At 32.1% G+C, this 23,260-nt stretch overlaps 1 protein-coding gene across 2 annotated transcripts in view; it reads right to left on the reverse strand.

Annotated features, from left to right (window-relative positions):
- Positions 1–17,957, reverse strand: part of LOC126739900 (supervillin-like) — a 292,907-nt gene extending 274,950 nt beyond the window's left edge. Inside the window, exon 1 of one of the 2 annotated variants that reach the window (XM_050445725.1) lies at positions 17,804–17,957. The gene's annotated coding sequence lies outside the window, so the exon portion shown is untranslated. Of the gene's footprint in view, positions 1–9,292; positions 9,557–17,803 lie in introns of those variants that run through there. The other variant, XM_050445723.1, reaches the window with a different exon arrangement.
- Positions 17,958–23,260: the final 5,303 nt, after the last annotated feature.

The following is a 23,260-nucleotide window of genomic DNA, read 5'->3' on the forward strand; positions in this document are numbered from 1 at the left end:
TTCTAAGTGGGACACAGGAAATTCCATGTTATTTTTTATAGGGATTGGCTTTCCTTTTTAACTTAGAGAAAAAAGTATTAAAATTTATTAAAGAGCACTAAAATCTACAGCCTATAAAATAGTACAGCAATAAAATAGCACGTCACGCACAGACATTTTTTACTTATTTAAATAGCTTAAATCTCTACCACTTGTTACTTTGATAGTCAAAATACCTTTGACATATATATCAATTCACGCCGGTTCTGTGAGCTTTATTAAGCTTTATAGCCAAAAATCTATATAAAAATTAAAAAATTATCTTTTTTTATTGCAATGTATTTACAGGTAACAACCACCATTTTTTTATCTTGACTTGTGGACCGTTAAATAAGTTTGTCATTTTATACATGCCTTCTGTATTGGTAGTAAATACAGTAGTTCAGTCCAAAAGATGTTTATTTTGTCCAAAAAACATTTTATTGAATATAAAATGCAAGATTGTTTGAGTCTCAAAATAAAGAACGAAATTATTGCTCAAAAAGAGATTTCTACTTGGCTAGGAAGTAAGGACGATTCTTGTTACTCACACAAACTTTTTTTAGTGCATAATTTGGTTATCAGTAATATATTTAAATTTTGCAAATGGGACGAGCCTTTAAAAAAAGAACAAAAACAAAAACTAAAAAATTTAAAAAATAAGTAGTTTTTTGTATTATTTATTATCAAGCTTTCTTCATTATACATGGTGTCCCACGAACTGACGCGATCGATATATCGAAAACAATTTTTTCAGTTGGTAACATGATAAGGCTAATGGAGACATATGACTAAAATATGTTCATGATGATGGCATTTCCGGTTATACCATAAGTTTTTGCTAACTTCCTTATTTTCAAAGGCACGCTGTACACTTCATTTAATTTTTTAATTTTACGTTAAATTTAATCTACGAAAAACATTCATGAATGAATGTTTCTTACTATTGAAGGATATTTCCAAACTTTGTGTTCTCAAGGCGCATGCCATTTAGCCAAAATATTTAAAAAATATTCGTATTTGATTAAGAATGTTATTGCGCCTGTTAAAAATTTGACTCCAATATATTTCAACACCCTGTACCAAATTTGGTACACTTATGTTTTAAGTGGTCCTGAACAATAATCCAGTACCATTTTTCAAAAATAAATATCGCTAATACTACTTCTCGATTTTTCGCACTTCAAACTTGAATAGAGTAGGCCATGACTTGCTTTCTCTAAATGTCGAACTTGCCATTTTTGACCATCTATCCAACAAAGAAAAGTTTTTGAAAATTGGTCAAGAAATAAAAATTTTAGAGGGGTGGCTAATCTTTAAGTGGGACACACTGTATAGACATAATTTAATATAAGCTAATGAGCATTAACTTCCTGTATAACCGGAAGTGCCACCAGCATAAAAATATTTAAGTCGTATGCCTCCCCATCCCTATCAACCCTATCAAATTGCCAGATTTTATAATTTCTTGTTTTCGAAAACAATTCTTTTGTAAATGGTTTTCGACTACGTTCATCCAGGGACACGCTGTATTAAAAATGTGCATATTTTATTTGCAATTTTTTTGTCAACCGCCCATTTTTTTAACTAGTTTGTGGATTTTTTAGGGAGAAAATTAAGAAAACAATACCCATTAATTGCATCAAAATTTATGTTTTTTTTTAATCTGAGACACCCTGTATTCTCATATTTATGAAAAATCCTACAATTTAAGTTTGAACACTTAACTGTATCAATTATATAGCTGTAAATTAAAATAATTTGTATTTCTATTGTATTAGATTATATATACAGGGTGTACAGGTGTATTAGATGATATATATTATATGTATGTGATGTACATATAAGTATAAGTATTAGAATAATTTTCTTTTTTTTCGTCTAAAAGTGTTAAATATTTGCGAATCCAAGATTTTAGTAATAAATGTTATAAAAATGTTAATATGTACTACCTACATGTATATAAAAATCCAATTTTAGAATAACTTAAGTAGGAAGTATAATATACATATACTTAGTACATATACATATATTATGTAAGTACATACCTAGCTGCCTTACATCATTCCTCCTAAAAACAGAGGAAAAGCTCATAGAAAGGCATATCAGGGACAATGTATTACGGGTCAACCCTCTACATCGACACCAGTATGCCTACCAAACAGGTAAATCTTGTGAATCAGCGATTCACGAGATAACCCAGAGGGTCGAACAATCTCTGAACAACAAAGAGATCGCCCTAGGAGCTTTCTTAGATATTGAGGGAGCATTCGACAATACATCATATGACTCAATCAACCGTGCGATAGCAGCACGAGGAATACATCCCATGATTGGCGGCTGGATAACCCAAATGCTAAATCATAGGAAAATAGCAGCAAATCTCAACAGCACAACGGTTAAGGCCAAAGTGTGCAGGGGAACACCGCAAGGGGGCGTACTGTCACCGCTGCTGTGGAACCTTGTATCGGACAGCTTGCTGATACGACTGGAGAGGCAGCTTATCCTTGCTATAGGATATGCTGACGATATAGTCATCCTTACACGAGGGGGTAGTCAGGCTTATGTATTCGAAAAAATGCAAAGAGCCCTGACTACTGTCGAGCACTGGTGTGAGGAAGAACAACTAAGGGTAAATCCCACAAAAACTACTCTGGTTTCCTTTACCAAAAGAAGGAAACTAGAGCCCATTAGAAACATAAAATTTTATGGAGAAAATCTGCGACTTGAAGACGAGGTCAAATATCTAGGTATAACCCTGGATAAAAAACTCAGCTTCAAGAAACATGTAATCCAGGCCACAAATAAAGCCACGAAAATTCTTATGTACTGCAAGAGAATGTTCGGTAGATCATGGGGACTGTCACCAAAAATGGTACATTGGATGTACACGACAATGGTTAGACCCATCATTACATACGCAGCACCTATATGGTGGCATGCGGCAGAAAAGAGGACTGTAATACAGATACTCAACAAAACACAACGAATAGCATGTCTGGGCATAACAGGAGCGATGTCAACAACGCCGACTGCTGCCCTAGAGAACCTGATAGGACTAAGCCCGCTACACTTAGTGGTACGGGCTGAAGCTATAACGGGGGCGAAAAGACTGCTGTCAAATGGCGCAACAATCCTATCGAAAGATGGGCACAATGCCCTATTTGACAAGATACAGGACCTTGGGCGCCTGGCCCTAAGAACAGACAGAACTAAGGTCACATACCTAGACAAACCTTTTATCATCAAAGAAAAAAGGGGACCACTGGACGCAGAAGCCAACAGGCTCAGGCAAAGAGGTTACTCAGTATGGCACACGGCAACCAAACGATCCAAGATCGGGGTAGCTGTGGACATGGTGGAGGACGAACAACAGGGCAGACAACTTATGCTAAACCAAGGCCTCGAAACAACAAATTTACAGGCAAGCATAATAGGAATTCAAACCTGTGTCCAACTGATGAGAGAAGGGCTGCCAAGAGGCAAAACCTTCGCAATTTTCACAGGAGACCAGGCTGCGACACTTGCACTACAACAGTTCGAGACTAAGTCAAGGACTGTGCAAAGCTGCTGGGAGGATCTCAGGAATCTCGCCGAAGCGCAAAATAGGCCAGAGATAATCCTAGCAGAGAATATGGGCAACAATAAGGCTGCAAGAAGGGCTATCCAACTTGCAACTCAGGGAGCCAGCAACAGCCTCGTAGGCCCTGAACCAACATGTTGTGTCAGCGATAAGACCTGGAAGAGGGAAATCGGCAACTGGCTAACAAACCAGAACAAATTCTACTGGGAGCAGCTGCCAAAGATGGAACAATCCAAACAACTTATAGGCAGCCCACCCTTCAAGAAGGGTGAGAACATACTGGGCCTCTCCAGACAACAACTGCGAAGGGTCGCAGGGCTACTTACAGGCCATGCACCCAGCAGGAAACACCTGCATACGCTAGGGAAATCAGTTACCTCGCTATGTAGGGGATGCAATGAGGAGGACGAAACAACTCTTCACATACTGTGCTTCTGTGAAGCATTTAATCAAACCAGGGCAACATTCCTGGGGGAAGAGAAACTCGCACCAGAGGGTATAAGAAATCTACCTCATAAAGAATTTCTCCACCGACCCAAAAAAAAAAAAAAAAAAAAAAAAAAAGTACATACCTGTATTATTAAAATTAGAAGTTTTAAAATTTTTGGTATATAAAATATAGGCAATTATGCACCAAAATTCAACCCGGCATTTTGTCCTGTTTAATTAGCTTTAAACCATAACTTTAAGTTTTTTCATAAAAATAATATAGGTACTAGTAATGTTTCTTTGATTTTGTTAATTAAAATGTTTGTGAGAATTATTTTTTATTAAAACATATTAAAACATATTCCTCCACTTTGTTCCTAATTAACTTCAAATGTCAACTTTAAAGATTAAGGCCTTATCAATAATAATTCTGCGATGCGGTACAAAGACAAATCAATGCAAAAAATGCCAAAAATTAAGTCTTTAATTATTTTATTTGTTTAGGCACGCGCATTTTTTTTAATTTTAGCGTTTGAAATAATAATGGAGAAATTTTAATTTTAATGCGAACAAAACCAAAATGATGACTCAACAATTTTTCGCGATTTTTACAAATTTTTTTAATGCAATAATATGGTAGGTGTAAGATTTTATGTAGTTTTACAGAAGCAAATAATGCAGGCGACAAAACCTCACTATATATTAAGGCCCAAGCAATTTTATCTCAGTGTATCTAAATAAATAAGGTAAAAAACATAGTCACAAGTTTATAATAATAAGTTAAATCAATATGTTAAGAATAAACTAAAAATTAATTAAAACATCCATTTTCCCAAAACTTAATTTTTGCTAATACCTCGTTCTGCCTTTATACGGCGCGGCGCGAGAGAATTAGATAAAATTTAAAATGTTCAGTATCAGTAATGGCAACGTCGCTTCGATTCTTACACGGTTAGCGCATAAAATATTATTATTTAAGGAAGCATTGATGTCTCCTTGTCGGTTCACAGCTTGCCATTTACGTGGGTTATCTATTCGTTAGTATAATTATCTTTGCTAAAACGCAAAAATGTACTGCAAAATACACCTAGATCGTACAATTAGGTTTGTACTAAAAATGAATGATTTTTATTAGGAAATCACTGGCAAAAGCAAAGTAAGTAAAAAAATATCCTAAAAACCCAAGAGAATCTCTAGTTTTACAAAAAATATTTTTTGGGTATATCCTGAAAAAAATTAGTAATTTTCCAAAAATACATCTAAGGGTACTTAGATTACAAATACAATAAAATACCTCAATTCTCTTCCCTTAAGTCTTTTCTTAATTATTTTCTACAATGTTCTATGCCAAGGTATTTATTTGGACTGTATCAATAATGACAAAAACATTCATGCCCTAGATCCGAAGTTATATTTAGTCCATAGTATAAACATTGATACCTCATTCAGTAACTTAAGGTTTACAATATTTCATTCGCGAACAGATTAATAGGTATTAATTTGTTTGAAAGAGGAAAGTATTCTTATAAAATGACTGAAAATCAATCAAGTATTAATAAAATAGGAATAGAATATTTAATCAAAAATTACATCAACATTTACACTGAACAGCCTTAGGAAATAAATGAAATGTAAGTGAAGGTCAGTATATCAAGCAGAAAAGTTTGCAGAAACTACTAAACGACCAAAAAGACTCCAACTAAAGCCAGTTAATGTCAAAAAATCATGTTGGCAACATTTTTTCCAAATAGAAAAATTTAAGTCATATTCTGCAACAGCATGTCAGCCTAAAAAAGACACAGTTTCCACAGAAGAGTAGGAGGTAGTAGTCTCTGTGTGTACCTATATTGGTATCTGTAATATCCTAGTATCTAGACAATATTCTAAGTTAGATTTATGCAGATGATGTACCTAGATATGTGTAGTCATAGTAATTGGAGGTGCAACTATACGGCTTTTACATGTACTTTTGAAGAACAGACTCGTGCCAAGAACATTTCCTCGACCACTATTGATTATTTATGTGCTAATTACAAAAATATGGTATCTTCGGTTGGTAACGCGGGATTGCCTGATCACGATCCGGTAAGTGGCATGTTTAATAACTCAAAAAATGTGGCTCGAGCCTCCATGGTAGAATTTTTCGTACAGCTAACTTCAATAGGTTTAAGCAGTCATGCCATGGTGCAAATTGGAAGAATTTACACCTGACCTCAGATCCAATTACCAGTTGTCATAAGTTGTGTGAATCGTTCAATAAAGCCTTTCCCATATAATTAATTAAAACAGTGAAAGCCCTGGATTACAAGGAACCTCCGCTCATTGAACTATGTAAAAAAGTGCACTAACAACCAGAATTCTATAAGAAATTGCAATTAACATCAGGCATTTACAGAAATAACATAAAGTCTGCCAAAAGGTCTCATAAAGTATAATAATCGTTTTTCTAAACCGAAAAATAAGCAAAAGGAAAGTTGGAGCGTTAATAATTGTTGTCGTAATTCTAAGCCCTCTCGCAATAAAAGTCCTATAATTGATTCAAACCACCTCAATAAGTTTTATTGTAGCGTAGCCAATGACTCCTACGAATATTTCATCTAAATCTGAAACTTTGTCTTATCTCATGGATATATCTAACATGGCTCTATCGAAACACACAGGCAGAAGATTATAGAGGATATTTTTTATATAAAAAACAAAAATTCGTGTGGAGACGATAAAATCTCTGCTGATGTTCTCTTGCAGCTGCCTGAGAGCACTCTGGATGCCCTCTCTGCTTGTGTCAATGAGTCTTGGTCACGAGAAGTGTTTCCTGCTTGCCTGAAGTCATCCTTGATAACCCAGTAATCAAGGGTGGGGACTCAGAAGACGCTCCTAAGTACCCCAATCTCTCTACTCCCAACTTTATCTAAAGTTGTAGAGAAACTTGTAAAGAGAAGGATCTGGCATTACCTTCAGTCTTTTAACTTAATAACTGATAAGCAGTTTGCATTTCAAATATCGAAAGGAGGTTTAGTTTGGGTTAAACCAGGATGAGACATGTGCCCCAATGTGATGTGATCTGTCCAAGGCTTTTGATTGTGTGGATCACGGAATATTGCTCACAAAGCTTGAAAGATATGGCTTACGAGGTTTTGCTCACTCCTGGTTTAAATCTTATCTTGAGGGGTGCTCCCTAGCTGTGACGAGTTCAGGTTCTGTCTTGGGTATTGACTGTGGAGTTCCGGGTTCTGTAGGTGTCTGTTTTGGGTCCAATCCTAATTCTCTTTATATCAATGACCTTGTCCCTCTTGAAATCTCTGGACTCATCACCACTTTTTTACTGACGACACATCAATATTCTGGAAAACAGTGATCTGGCAAAACTTAAAGAGATTATAATAAACGGTTGAACCTTACTGAAGAATGGTTCAACGTTAATCGCCTTTCAATAAATTTGAATAAAACTCACATCGTTGGGTTTAAGTGCGATCAGCTCTTCAATAATGTCGGCAATAAGATGCTCTCGGGACGTACATACATACTTCATTGACTACGTTTCTTGGCGTGCTAGTTGATGGCGAGCTGAATATTGACGACCATATTTTAACCTTAAGTATAAGAAACTCTCATCTGGTTGTTTTGCTATTAGACTTGTTAGGGGGGAATTAGGACCACAACTAGCGCGAAATGTTTATTTTGCGCTATTTGACTCCCACCTTAAATATGGTATTCCATTTTTAGATGTTTCTAATCAGGGACTTTTAAATATGCTTTTTGTTCTCCAGAAGAAAAGACTGTGATTTATTGTGACCATAAATCAGAGATTCTTGGCGGCCACATTTGGCAACTCAAAAAATGCTAATCCTTACATATTCTTTTTATTTTAGAGATATCTACTATTATTTTTCATTTCTCTTATATACGAAGGTCATAAAATGTATCACCTGCCAAGCAGCTCGAAATCAATAAATACTTTAAAAACGTTTCGCTTTAGACTCAATTTAAAAAATGACTTCTCAGTAAAGCATGCTACAACTTATAAGAGTTCTACTGGACTATGAGATACTCCTTATAACTATTCCCCCTGTTGTCGTTTGTTACATTGCATTTTTACTTTATAAAATTTTTTTTATAATGCATTTAAACATTTTTTTAAATTTTTTCAATTAATAAAGTATTTTTGAATTTAAATTATGTTTTAGAAAAAGCTTAAAGATAAGATGAGAAGAAGCAACCCGAATGCTAAGACTATTCCTTGGACCAGCAAAAAAATTACTTAATACCTAAGACCTAATAAAATAACTCTAAAAACGATTCCTAGATGTCATATTTGAGCAAAAAGAACTGAGGACACAAACTAACGTTATATAAACTATAACAATGAGAACAACCCTTTGAGAAAGGCTTAAGCAAACCAGGATTTCTTGCAAGGATGAGGAAAAACCTTAAGAATAAACATATGAACACCATGAGACCAAATAGACCTCAGATATGATAACTCTTAATAATATGTTAATACTGATTTGATATATTGATCATTATTATTGCAGATGACACCTTAAAAAATTTAATTTATAGGAAATATGACACACATAACTCAAAATTGTATATGCCCTGCATATATTTTAAAACAGAAAAAAAAGTTGCATGCCTATATGAATTGAACATTCGAAAGATATGCCAAGTGGCAAACATTTTTTAACATATAATATAATATGCATAAACCTTATAATATGCCAAGTGAGATATGGCATATACCTGGTAAGCCAATAAAATATTCTGAGAATATACATGCCTCGTGTTTATGCTCTATCTTAAATAAGTTTTAACTGTAAAATTAATTGATAGGAAGCGAGTCAAATGATAACCATCTATACTAATAATATACATAATTTTAATATTATCTGATGCATCTAGTAATTTATAGCAGTTGATATAAATCGACCAATTAATTAAAATATGTATCTCCTATATAAGCCTTACCAGGACTGTAAAACTCTATTAATATAAATAAATAAATGTATCAGTTCTAAAAAAGGAAACAAGCTTAATGAGCCATTAAATCTGTTTAGAGAGACCACATACAAGTTTATTATTGTAAATCTTGTCAGGTTACACTTAGCTATGTCTGTTTAAAATAGAATGACGCCGGTACTACACTATAAATCTTTTTAGAACCATAAAACTGCTAAAACGATTTTAGATTGAAAGTTTTAAAGATGCCATAATGTTGTAATTTTATTCTTAGTTGACAGATTTAGGGTTGATAGATAAACTTACATTTTTATGAGTGAACTCCGGAAGATGTGTTCTTAATCCAAAATCTTTTTAGTATATCCATCAGTCCAAGTCGAATGATAAAGTACTGACAGCTGGCACAAAAAGCACAACAACAAGGAAAATGTTTAAACCAACACAAAAAAAGCCGAACAGCGATAAAGTATTGAAATATTTCAACGTCAGTATAGCTAATTAACGTATTAATTAGTAAGTGCAAAGTCGGTATATAAGTAAAACAAAAACATTTAACAACTTGGACCCGAATTCAGACTGTTTAAAATAATTTTTGCCGCCGATGTGGAGGCGGCTATCGTAGCGGGTCTCGCGAAAAGCGCACGCCCGACGGTATTTTCAAGGAAGAGAGCTGTTACGTACTGATTCCGTTCTGGATTAATTTTTTGCCCGATGCTAGGGAGTCAAAGAATTTACTTTTAGAATTAATTACCTCGCGATCCGGATATGGCATTAATAATTCAGAGTTATCCTGTACACTTACAGTTTAAATTCCCTGGAGTCTTACTTGGAGAGGAACTCTAAGTCGGGCAACAGTCATAGAAAAGAGTTTTCAGCCCAAAAGCATGCCACTTGCTACAATGCTTTCCACAGTAGGTATAATTTTTTTTCTCGAATAACCATGGGGCGCATGAATAGAATCATCAGTCCTCGTTATTTACCTTAATTACATTAAATTAACTATAATATCGATGGCCTAGAGGCAGGAACTTAATAAATATACTTGGAGAGTTAATGCATATGGCCCCCATAGCCAAAAATGACCACTGCATGGTGGCCGCCTTTTTTATAGTGGTTGTGTCCTTTTGATGTTGGTCACTCTGAACATTTTCAGTCTTGCCAACAAAAAATATATTAAATAACGGTAATGAAGTTGATGACGCTGACGTTTGACCTATCACGAAATAAATTTATTTTTTTTATTGACCATAGCACAGACAACCAACGAGACGCGCAACTGTGCGCTCTTCGTAAAAGGTGAACGTAGATGGCGCAGACAGCGGTTGCCGCCATAATTCAAACCTCGGCTATTAAGGCTTTAATGATTTATTTTAATTAAAATCAGCCGTTATGTCTCAGAAGTCAGAACATCATAATTATGTTCTGAGACAGAACGGCTGATTTTAATTAAAACAAAGCAACTTAATAACATTTAAATTGGGGAACTAAATATAATTCTGAAACGTATTGTATTGTATTTTCAATATATGGTATAACTATAATATGTACATGCATTTTATTAATTATTTTCATAATTTATAATTTAAGACGGTAACAGTAACATGCATATACAAAAATGCAATAAAAATTCAGGAAGATTTTAATTACCACGGTACTATAATAATATTCCAAAAAATATATCCTTTGGTGTAACACTTAAAATAAAATAAGTTTTGCTGAAGATGCTAATATCGTTAGCGAAACAGGTATCCAGAATAAATGAAATTGATTTGGTAAAGTGGTAAAATTGTTTTTCTACTAATTAGTAAAAAATAGATGTCTGTTCTATTCAATAATAATGAATAAACTCTGAAATTTGTATGTGTATGAAATACATTTACACATGTTTCAATATTTATGATGCAGTATTTTTTTAATCAATAAAAATTAATTAAAAGAATAAAACAGAAATGTTACAGCTAAATTAAAAATAGCAGCAAATAGTCAGCACAGATAGTCCCAACAAATATTATTCTTGTAATTATATTAAGTTATATTATTAAAATTAAATTCATTTGACTATTTATGTTAGTTTTTTACTTTTTTTTAAATGTTTGTTTTTGCAAATCTCTTTTTTTGTTTCCTTTTGAACCACCATGGAATACCTATTTTAACTACAGCCTTAACAATTACCTTAATAAACATATTTCTGTTCCTAACACAAGTCAAAACATTAATCAAGTTCATCTAAATCCGGTGGGTAATAAAATACGTAAAATTTAAGGACTCGTCCAAAATCTCAACTAAGGATGTAAAACAAAACAAAATTAATCAGCAACAACAACTAACTATTCAGCCATATTGAAATTCACGTGTTCATGTTGAGCAAGGATTGCACTGTTGCCTTACTTAAATATAATTTTAGAAATACTAGAGAATTGGACACAAGCTATCCCGTATTTTTCCATTCATTTAGGATGGAAGAATGTTTTTTCTTCAGTGCTCTGATAATTAAATACATTTAGCATTGCGAAAGATTAGTATTGTGTCGCCACCTTAGCTCGCCTTTTATAAGGGAAGAGAGAGACAACGAAATACAGTATATACAGATTAAAGAGAGCAACAACAATAGGATAAAAATTTCTATCTAGTTGCACGTCTCTTGGTTGTCTCTGACCATAGCTACGTTTACAACGCGCGGATCTATTAGGTCCATGGATCAATTGATAGACTTTTTTTATTTAGTACATCCCTGTTTACAAGAATTGATATTGAGGATTAAATTAGTGCAGAATAATCTCTAGGATCGAAATGTCAGTTGAAGGGAGTTTATTAGTTTAGAAAAAGTCTCTCAGTCTCTAAATCTTTAAAAGTGTTATTGTTGTTTAAAAATAATAAAAATAAACTAATTCACTTTTTTCAAGGCTTAAGCTTATTCTTCGTTCATAAATTTTAACGAAATTCTTAAAGAATAACAAGAAAAATACTCAGATCTAATAACACAACTATCTTATCGCATCTATTCTTAACTAAATGTAACTTTTTATTTTAAACATAACCTCCGAAAAACTTTAATTGTTTTATTTCCCCACAATTGGCACACCTGAAATTTGTCAGAGTGACCAACGTCGAAAGAACACAATCACGGAAAATGGCGGCCACCTAGGTAGTGGTCATTTACTTTTCATTGAATTGGCAGTCCAGGAATATTTATTAAGTTTGTGCCTACAGGCAATAGCAGCATGCACAGTCTAATAGAATGATATCTAGATAAAAGAAAGATTTATTTACCAGGGGAATCTGTATCAGTAACTAAACATGCAAAAATCCATTTCTGTTGGACACAAAATATTTGCACTACGATTTTTTTAAAATGTACAATGATCCATTGTTTCAATGGAATTCTTCTATTAGACCACCTGGAGCCACAGTTTCTGAAATAAGGCCTTTAAAATACACAGCAGAGGGAGTCATATTATATTTCACACCAGACTTTGATTCTAATTATTTGCCTTTAAGAAAAACAATAAATAATATTACTTATAAAAGCCTTTACTCTTCTAAAACAAAAAAACGTTTTAAAAAAATTTACCACATTATGATGTTTGCAAAAAATCCAAAGATAAGAGGGCAATACAAATAAATCTTTTGATAAGTTTTTTTTTTGTTAGCTAGTTATTGCAGATTGCCATAACTTTAAATAAGGCATTTATAATTTCTAGTAAGTACTATTTTAAGATTTGACTGTTTCTGTGTATTTAAATACAAAAAATTGTATAATAAGGTAATAAAAAATAAATGTTTTATTTTTTGTACTTTTTATTACTTATTTATTTTTCACTTCAAAAGATTAAATCCTTTTACCTCCCTATTAAGAACGTCTGCAATACCTCTTAAGTAATAAAAAAAAAAACAAAGAAAAACAAAATAGCAACAGATGTATTTAAGAGGTATTGATTCTAGGCCATCAATATGTAATAAATCTCAATGGACTTTTGAAAAACACAACTTAATTACATTATAACTACTCTGCCAAAACATATTTATTCTTTAACCCAGCAGGAATAATTCAGAAGAGAGATGTACTCCCAAAGCAATTTTATATGTGTTCCAAATGTACTTTATTATCCACATCCTAGCCCACATTTTAAAAAAAAACATTCTCTTCACTGTAATTATAATCTTTCCTGTGATCCTGGTTAGCTATAAATCTGACACACACACTGTCTATAATGTAAAAATAGCTTCTAAATTTATTGGTGGAATGTTTAGTTTATTACTCCTACACCATTGATTTATTTTGGGGAATTTACTCAATGGTAGATTTAAATTGAAAGTTAATGAATACAGGAATAATATTACAAAGTTTAAAAAGTTCATAAGCTTAGGTTGGAAAATTTGATTGTATACTTTTAGAACATGAATGAACATTCAATAACCAAAGGTAACTACTTCTATACAAAACACAAGCAAATAACTGGCTCTTTCACCACAATATCAAGAATTGACATTCTGATTTACAATGAGGCAAAATTTAGATTATAAATGATTACATATTTATATATGCTAATTACTTGCTCGAACTCTATACTGCAAATTTATTATCTGATTCAGTGTTCATTGATACTAAGTATAATATCTAATAGTTTTAAGATGAACTAATGATTTTCAAAGTTAATAAATACGTAGTTGAACTTTTATTACGCCACTATTCATAAAATAGAAGATATTAAAGGCCTGTTGCTTAAATGAAATCATATAATTATCTTTATCATGATTAGGAAACTTTTGATTGGCTATAGATCTCAAACTAACAGTGATCCACTATTTTTTGTCAGTAATAAACCAAAGCGGGTTGGGTCAAGTGAAATAGTATTATTAGTAAGTGCTTCACATATTTACTTAGATTATACGTAGGTTTTTATATTAGAAAATTTAATTTTAATGTCAATCCCATAAAACCATACATAAATATATTGTGTTTAAATATTGGTGAATATCTATTACTAATGGTTTCAGAACCCGAGATGTTTGAGGGAAAACATTTAAAAACAGTATAAATACAAGTCTAACTCTGTAGGCCGGAGGTATACAACACTATGTCCAATTTTGGCCTCAATTGAGTTAAGCGCATAGTTTTATGGCATTTTTTGTACTTTATTTAGAGGCATAAGACACTATCGTTTATTTTTTATATTAACCCAATTCCATAGAAACTTTTAACACCATGTGACTTTTTTATACGAGGTAAAGAACACCAAAAGAAATAATGTTGTATGCCTCAAACTTAATATCCAGAAGTGCAAATTTTACTTCGGGGTAAACAACGTCAAGTCCACTTGGTGTTAGGTTAGGTTATATTTAGGCCCTGACCTGAACATAGAAAAATTGTATAAAAACTATTTGGAATGGTGTGAAGATAAGGGTCTTGAAAAGGGACTAGTTGCAAAGAAATGGGTCTACTATGATATTTTCAATAAAGATTTTAATTTGTCATTTAAGGTACCAGAAGTAGATACGTGTGATACTTGCGACCAATTCGTTGCAAAAATCAAGTCCACAACATCAGACTTAGAAAAAGCAGATATTTTGAAAATACAGTTTGATAATCATCAAAAAGAATCAACTACCCGATATGCGCTTAAACATGAGGATATCGAAATCTCAAGAAATAACCCAACACTTGAAGTTTTAACCGTTGACTTACAAAAGTGCCTACCGACGCCACTATTAACCTGTGGTACCAGCTTTTATAAAAGAAAGCTTTGGACCTTAAATGTTACTATTTATGACGCAACGACGGGACAAGCTCACAATATGATGTGGGATGAAAGCAAAGCTGGTCGAGGGGGAAATGAGATTGCATCAGCTTTGATTAAGTGGGTATCTTCTAATATTAAGGACAATAATATTGAAGAACTGACTATTTGGTCAGATAACTGTTACAGACGAAACAAAAATATGGCAATTATTGCTGCTCTGTTCTGGATTTTAGTCAAATACCCTCAACTCAAGGTTATAAATCAAAAATTTCTTTTAAAAGGCCATACACACATGGAAGCAGATACTGTCCATGCTTTGATTGAATGAAAAAGGAAACACTTAACACGCTTAGAAATTATGCTCCTTGGGATCGGCAACAATTTATAAGGCAGGTTCATAGTAAGTATGTTGTACATAATATGGAAATACAAGACTTCCTAAACTTTAAGGAGCTATACGAAAATCCGAAAATATCTCCATTTATTTGTCGAAAACTCCACAGTGAAAAACAGCCTGTACTAATTTCAAATGCTGTTCAACTACTGGTAAGACAGGAAGAGATTGGAATGTTGTATTTTAAAACAGAATTTGATGGAAATTCTAAAATGGTCAACCTGAAGAGATATGTAAGGAGTCCAAACATTACTCTGCCAGATAAACTTAATGTGCTTAGCAAGGCAGGAAAACCAATCACCAAGCAGAAGTATCAAGACCACTACTGCCATATACAAGTTCCTATTGTCACGATTTTTATACAAACCTGAGACATGGCAGCAGTAATCATGATTACCCTGAGAGTGATGAATGTGACTAAGAAATACTTAATGTATTATTTTTTTATAACCAATACTTAATAAAAAATAAGTTACAATTTAACAGCTTTTTTCTTTGCTAATTTGTGAATTTTATCACTTACTTTTCACAACATTCAACATTATGGTGTTAACTCCTTTCTTACTTCATTTTTTTTTTAGAGGCATATAAAACTATGTCCATCAAAATCCTATTAATATTTTTTTTTTTAATATTTTTTATTGTAAATGTATGTATTCAATAAAAGCATGATAATAAAAAAGAATAAAATTAAAATATTAAGTGTTATTCTACCTCTAATAATGTATAATTTTTTTATTGTTTTGTTCATTACCACAACTTATTATATCGTGACATAGTGTTGTATACCTCCGGCCTACAGAACTCAATTTAAGAAAAAATCTGTACATATTATTTAAATGAATTTTCATATCAATGAAATTAAATTTTAGTTTTTAAGTTTCAATTATACCTGCTACTTACTTGCTGGCTAACTCTTATTTTGCTTAAGTGAAATTTAATGTTTGATGCGGCATTAATTATTAATTAGTAGAATATTTGATAGTTTTAACATTCAACAAGTTCTAAATTGAATTTATTATATTACTGCTGTAAGTAAAGTTTTAATACTTAAATAAATAATGCTTGTCAAAGTTAATAAATCATTCAACTTTTATTATATGGACTATTTATGAAATAGATTTTAAATATATATTGTTTAAATGAAATCATATCTTTATCATAACTAGCAAACTTTTGATTGGTTATAGATGGCAAACTAATAGTGAGCAACCAGTTTTTGTCAGTAATGAACCAAAGTGGGTTGGGTCAAGTGATACAGTATTATTAGTAAGTGTTCCAACATATTTACTTGGTATTTATATATTTTAAAAGATTTTTATAATAAAAAAAATTAATTTTAATGCCCAGTCTACCCAATGTCAGAAAACTATGCATATTTTGTGTTATCTGTATTAACATAAATATACTGAGTATAAATATGGTTTCCTGGAAATCCATTACTACTGGTTCCAGAACCAGAGATGTTTAGCGAAAAACATTTAAAAACAGTATAAATACAAGTCTAACTCAATTTAAGAAAAAATCTGTTCATATTCTTTACATTAAGTTCATATCAATGAAATTAAATTTTAGTTTTTAAGTTTCAATTATACCTGCTACTTACTTGCTGGCTAACTCTTATTTTGCTTAAGTGAAATAATGTTTGTTGCGGCATTAATTATTAACTACTTTAACCCTTAACAACACATTTAAAAACAGTTTCAAAACAGCTCCAAAGCGATTCATATTAACTATTTTAATTAAAAAAAAATCTGTTTCCGCATTATTTCAATAAATTTTCATACTAATGAAACTAAACTTTTGTTTTAATGAGTTTGAAGATTTGATGTGTCAAGAAAAGTTACAAGTTCTTTAAAGTGTAATGTTTTAACTTTCTGACATCTTAATCAACATCCTAAGAATTTCTAAAATTTCATATGGGAAAACTGGATGAGCAAGGTTTTTTTAATTAAAACTTCTATTTCACATAATCCCATGTTATTAAATAAAGACCAAGGGTGCCTTAATTTATGTTACTGTTTATTTACTTATGGATGAATCGGGTCATGAAATAGAGCACTATATAATCTTTCAATTACAAAGGAAAAATGGATCACCAAGTAGCTATTGACATTCCTATTAAATATGTGGTAAGATACCTATGTGATTCATATAGTATGTAAACAGTAAAGATATTTAAAAACATTTATAGGAATTAAAATGTAATTTTTATTATTTCTTATTAAAGATTAGTGGCATAAAGATCCCTCTGTGGGGCTATTTACAGATTTGGAGGTTAGTTAGGTAAAGATCATAATATATGAAAAAAAAACTTACCGCAAAGGTTCCATGTCCTCCTTAAGCCTCCATTAGTCATCAATAGCTGCTTTAGGTTAGTTATTCTCAAACAAAGGTCACACTCTTTGGGTCAGTAGAAAATAGGGTAGTATAAGCAAAACATTCCAAAAAATGGACTGGAATTTGGTTAGATCACTAAAACTCACAGCACTGGTTAATAAAAACAAAGAGAATGGACTTCAACAATGAAAATAAGACTCGGTTAGCCATAAAACGCTTCAAAAATGGAAAAAAAATTATATTTTTGGTAAAAAAACACCAAAAAAACAACAACAGGTTCTTAAACGACTTACTATCGGCACAATTTTAAACCGTAAATTCTTAGCATAAAACAATACTTACCCTAATATAATATTATCGAAAAGTTTGTATAATCCTTAAAACGCTAAACTTCACTAAAAAGTTTTAATTAACAATTTCAAAAACACCAAACAGGAACACTTTAAAAATTCGGAAAAAATTCCACATTAGCTTACGAATTAAGTAAGAATTCTTGACAGTTGACAGTTAACTGACAGATTTCCTTGGGCAATGAGAATTACTTGCAATGTTGCCGGCGTGCTGACCTTCAGAAATAACCAATATTTTAAACGGTAATTTAAATATTAAATACACATACATAGATCCTCAAAACTATACAGAAGCAGAAATAAGTAAACAATTTTCTTTTTAAGCTATAAAAATTATGGATGCGGTTAAGATAAGATTAATTTTGAATATGTATGAATGAGTGAGAAGTGGGGCGATTCCCTAAGATCTTGCGAATTAGAACATAGGTCAACGTCGGCACTTAGTATTCCCAAATTAGCATTAGACAGTGGCGTCTCAGAAAGAAATTTACAATTTTATTATAATTTTTTAAAAAACAATAAATAGATTTTCGTTTTACTTTCTAACCTGTAACGATATTTTAAAAATAATTCAAAAAATTAAATATAATCCAATTTGGTAGATTCAAATTAAATTTAAATTTAATATTACTCTATTGTATAGCGCGTTAAAATTCAACAGTGCAGCGTGCATAATGCGACAGAACAGTAAAAGACACTATACATTATACATATGTAATATGTAGTGTTCAACTAGTTCCTACCCATTATATTTTATAGTTATAAATTGCCCATTATAGTGATATAGAGTTGGCTTGTTATTAGAAAAGCTCTTATTATGTGCTCGTTTTCAGTATACCCAATAGTTACTCTTTTATAGTGGCTATATTAGTACTACCTTGATCACAAATAGTAGCACAGACCTTCATCCCAATTGAGTGCAAGTCTTTAATGCAGTTAATTGAGGCGTGTTTTACAAAAACCGCACATGTCCAAAATCAACAAAATTGAGCTAGTGGCACCATCTAGTTTAAAAATATGATGTTTTTAATATCCTAAAATAAGATTCTACATAAACGGCACAAGCACTAAGATAGAGCTAATAATTCTGCAAAAAACACACATGTCCATCGTTTTTCCACCAAATACAGCATTAGTCCGTGCGACAGGATAGGACATGTCGTGTGCTTTTTGTCGCAAAATCTCGCTGAAGCGCTCGAATTATTAGTCAATTTGTTATTGTTTTGTCTATAAACCAGACGTGTTCTTGTGATTTTGACTGAAGGTTAGAAGAGTTTGCGTTTTCTTGCTTAAAAATTATACTTAAAAAAATGCAAGATCGTGAAGAAGTGTTAACTAATTGACCTACAAAAAAGCCAAAGAAAATAAAGAAGGAGACAGTGATCAAAGAGTTAAAAGTTCGTGGTGAAGAGCACATAAATCACAAGGGCAAACGTGTTTTAGCGCGTAAAACTGGCGAAGCATGCAGGTATGTTAGAGGGTATGTTTTTTAAGTGTGGGTTTTCCAATAAAAAAAATATTTTTTTATAGTTGCAAAAAATCCTGTTTTTCCAAAGTTGCTGAAGAAAAAAGAATTGCCATTCTTACCAGTTTAATAATATGACTGACATAAAAATAATCAAGATTCTCATTTAACTGGTCTCATATCAATGAACCATATTATTAGAAGACGTCCCCGATCAGAAATACATAAAAAAACTCACGGTGCTAGTTTTACTAACAAAATAAGGGTGGATGAATCTGAAATAAAAGTGTGTAAGAAAGCTTTTCTCAGCCTATATGGCATTAAAGATGCGCGTTTAAGGCGAATTCGAAATTCCCTTATGACTACTGGAGCTTCTCCCGCAACGACAAAAGAGAAATACATAGAAATAGGCCAACAAAAACTCCAGACTACATTACAGGACTTATTAAAATCCATATAAAATCATTTTCCGCTAGACGCTCGCATTATTCACGTCGTAAAAATCCAAACTGTTCCTATTTACCAGAATCTCTTACGTTAAGGGATATTCATAGAATGTTCCTACAAAGTTATAATATAAACATACCATATAAACATTACTGGAAAGTATTTAAGACATATTTTAACATTAAATTTGGATTTCCAAGATTTGACACTTGTTCAGAATATGACAAACTTGCTCAGCAACTAAACCGTACAGATCTTAGCATAGAAGAACGAAATAGATTAGAATTAGAAAAGGAGATACACCTTCGTAAAGCTGAAGCTTTTTTTGACCTAAAACGAAAATTTAAAATCAAAGCAAAAGCTGGAGAAGTAATGTGTATTAGTTTTAATTTTATGCAAAATTTGCCCCTTCCTCACATACCATCTAACCCTGTTTTTTATAGCCGTCAACTTTGGTATAAAGTGACGGTTGCCCAGGGCAAAATAAAAATTACGTAATGGCTCATTTTTTGTACACCTTGGTCAATATTCTAAAAATCGTTAATTCAGTAGAATACATATTTCCAATGAGGGGTCATTCCTTTTTGCCAAACGATTTGGATTTTGCCCTGATAGAGAAAAAGAAAAGACGCCTGGAGAGAGCCGAGAGACTAGAGGATTGGGATAATATCATTTTAAATGCCAGAATGAAACCTAACTAATTTAATTTGATAAAAATGAAGCAATACGATTTTTTTGATATAAAAACTGCGACCTGCATAACTTTTTCCTAAAAACTCCAAAGCCAGCTATCAACATTAAAAAAATTAGGATTATGAAAATAACTAACCAAACATCTTTACTTTTTTAAAGGATTTATACGGTGGCCCATTCAGAAGCAGTATTGTGGCCAAAGCAAATTTATCATGCAACATCCAACCGGAAAGGCTTTACAAGGAACCTCTTCCGTTTGCTTCAAATAAGGCTAAGAATTTAAGATCACTCTTACCGTTACTACGTCTTGTAGCTAATAAAAACTACTATGAATGTATTCTGGATAATACTTACCCTGATAAAATGGACATTAATGAAGAAGATGATAATAGTAGTGGATATGAAGCTTAATTTACTACAAACTATTAAACTTATCCTTGTTTAGAATTTATCTTATGTTTAAATTTGTTAAATAAAACGTATGTTTTTTTTATTTCTTTTTAACTTTTTTTTCTTGCAAAAACAACTTATTTCCAACAGTTTTTTTCAAATTTTTGACAAATATAATAGAATTATTTCTTTTTTTAAACAAGAATTTAATATGTTAGCTTAATATACGCGGTAATTAATAAAAAAAATATGAAGAAATGATTTTGTTTTAAAACAAAATGTTTTTTCATTTCTATTTTTCCTGAAAATTTTGGATTTTGGACATATGTTTTTTTTTGTAAAACACGCCTCAATTGTAAGATTTTTTTAAAACCTTTGCCTAAACCGTTAACCAAATGTTATGTAAAAAATAGGACACTGGCATTTTATATATTTTTTAAAAACCTTGAATCATAAATACAAGAGCATGATATGCTTGGTTGGTGTTTTTACTCAGAGTCCTAAGTCTTTAAACTTAAACCCTAAAATTCTTTGACTGGATTTTTCATAGCAATTGAGAGCTAATGAATTCTTTAGTTACTTCCTTAAGATTTTTAAGTTTGGGAAGTTTTTTCTAGAAAATCCAATAAAACCGTTCAAGATGGAATTTTAGCCAGTTACATTACTTTAGATATACCTAAACCAAAAAGGTGTCTCAAGGCTGATGGAAAACCTCACTCTTTTGCAGTAAAATATTGTGTAAGTTAAACTAAAAGTGCTCAAATCCCCACGCTGTTATATACATTTATTTAAAAAAAATATGGATTTGATTTTTTTTTACCTATTAAAATTAAATATTTTTTAGTTTGAATGTTTCACCAAATTTTTTTTAGGTTTTCGTTAAGCAACAAAAATTGCAGGTTTGTCAGAAGTTTATAATGGCTGTTTACAATGTTGGTCAGAGGAGGGTGAATACCATTTGCAGGAAAGTGCAAAGTGGGGAAACAGTTTTAACATAAAAAAGGGGAGGGAATAGACGCACTTTTAAGTTTGTGGATAAACTGAATGCTGTAAGATCTTCTATTAGTCAGTTACAAGGAAAGGAAAGCCACTATGGAAGAAAAAAGTCTCGACGGACTTATGTATCATCAGAATACAACATTTATATACTTTGGCAATTATATAACAAAAAAGCACCAAACAATCTGAAAGTAAATTACAAATATTTCAGCCGGGTGTTTAGTAAAGACTTTAATATAGGATTCGGTAGTCCGGCTACTGATATCTGTAGCTACTGCGTTAGAACATAAACCAAAATTGGTATGTCGCCAATTGCTACACAAACACAAAAGTTATCTACTGAACTAAAAGTGCATAAATTCCGTGCATCACAATTTCATAAATTAATGAAAGTTGAAGATCCCAATACCATTTCATATTGCTTTGATCTGCAACAAGTTCAGGTATTACCCAAGGTCCCTATTCGGGAGGCATTTTACGCCCAACAGCTGTCAATATACTTTTTTTGCATTACCAAACTTAATTGTAAAGACCCAGTATTCTATACGTGGATGGAGCACCAAGCAGGTATAGGGGCGACTAAGATATATTCCGCTCTTATCGATTTTTTGAAAAAACTTACATTTCCAGACAGTGCGACGAAAATCCGTTTTTTTGCAGATGGGTGTGGAGGACAAAATAATAATAATCATGTTGTGCATGGTTTAATTTTTTGGCTTCAAACGTTTTTATGTGAGCAGATTAGGGACATATAAATTATATTTCCAATTAGAGGTCCCTCTTATCTCCCCGCCGATCGTATCTTTGGACGCATTGAAAAAAGCTTAAGGTCTTATAGTATTATAAAAACTCCAGATCAATATTGGGATATTTACACCAAAGTGGGTGGTGTACAAAAACTGGGAACTGACTAGCATTTACTTGACAAAATAAAGAAATCTTTGTTGCATCTGAAAAAAGTGACTGGCATTCATTCTTGTCGAAGACTTTTGTTAAAGAAAAAAAGTTCCACCCATAATATTTTGCTCAAAACTGAGTTACTATATCGCAATTCAGATGAGACAAAAAAGTTTCAATCACTCCTAAAACCACGAGCAAGATTCGATCAAATAGAATTACAGGAATTAGGTTTGGGTCATAAAATAAAGGGAAAAAAGTAGATAGTTTAAAAAAATTATTGGCATCATTATCTGGAGAAAACTGGAATCAGGATCCAGAATTGGAATGGTTAGTTCCAATTTTAGAAGGTCAGTGTAAGGTTGAAACCAATGTTGAAGAAAGTGAGGACTGTGACTGTAACGATACGGAAGATGTTAATTTCATTTGAGTTTGTTAAAAAGTAAAAATACTGCTAAGAAAATGGTTCTTCATTTTTTAGTGGTAATTTTACCCAAAAAGTTTTTCCAAATGACAATCAAAAGGCATTTTATCCACTATAGACATGCAAATAGAATT

Source organism: Anthonomus grandis, chromosome 8 (genome assembly GCF_022605725.1).
Source record: "Anthonomus grandis grandis chromosome 8, icAntGran1.3, whole genome shotgun sequence".
NCBI lineage: Eukaryota > Metazoa > Arthropoda > Insecta > Coleoptera > Curculionidae > Anthonomus > Anthonomus grandis.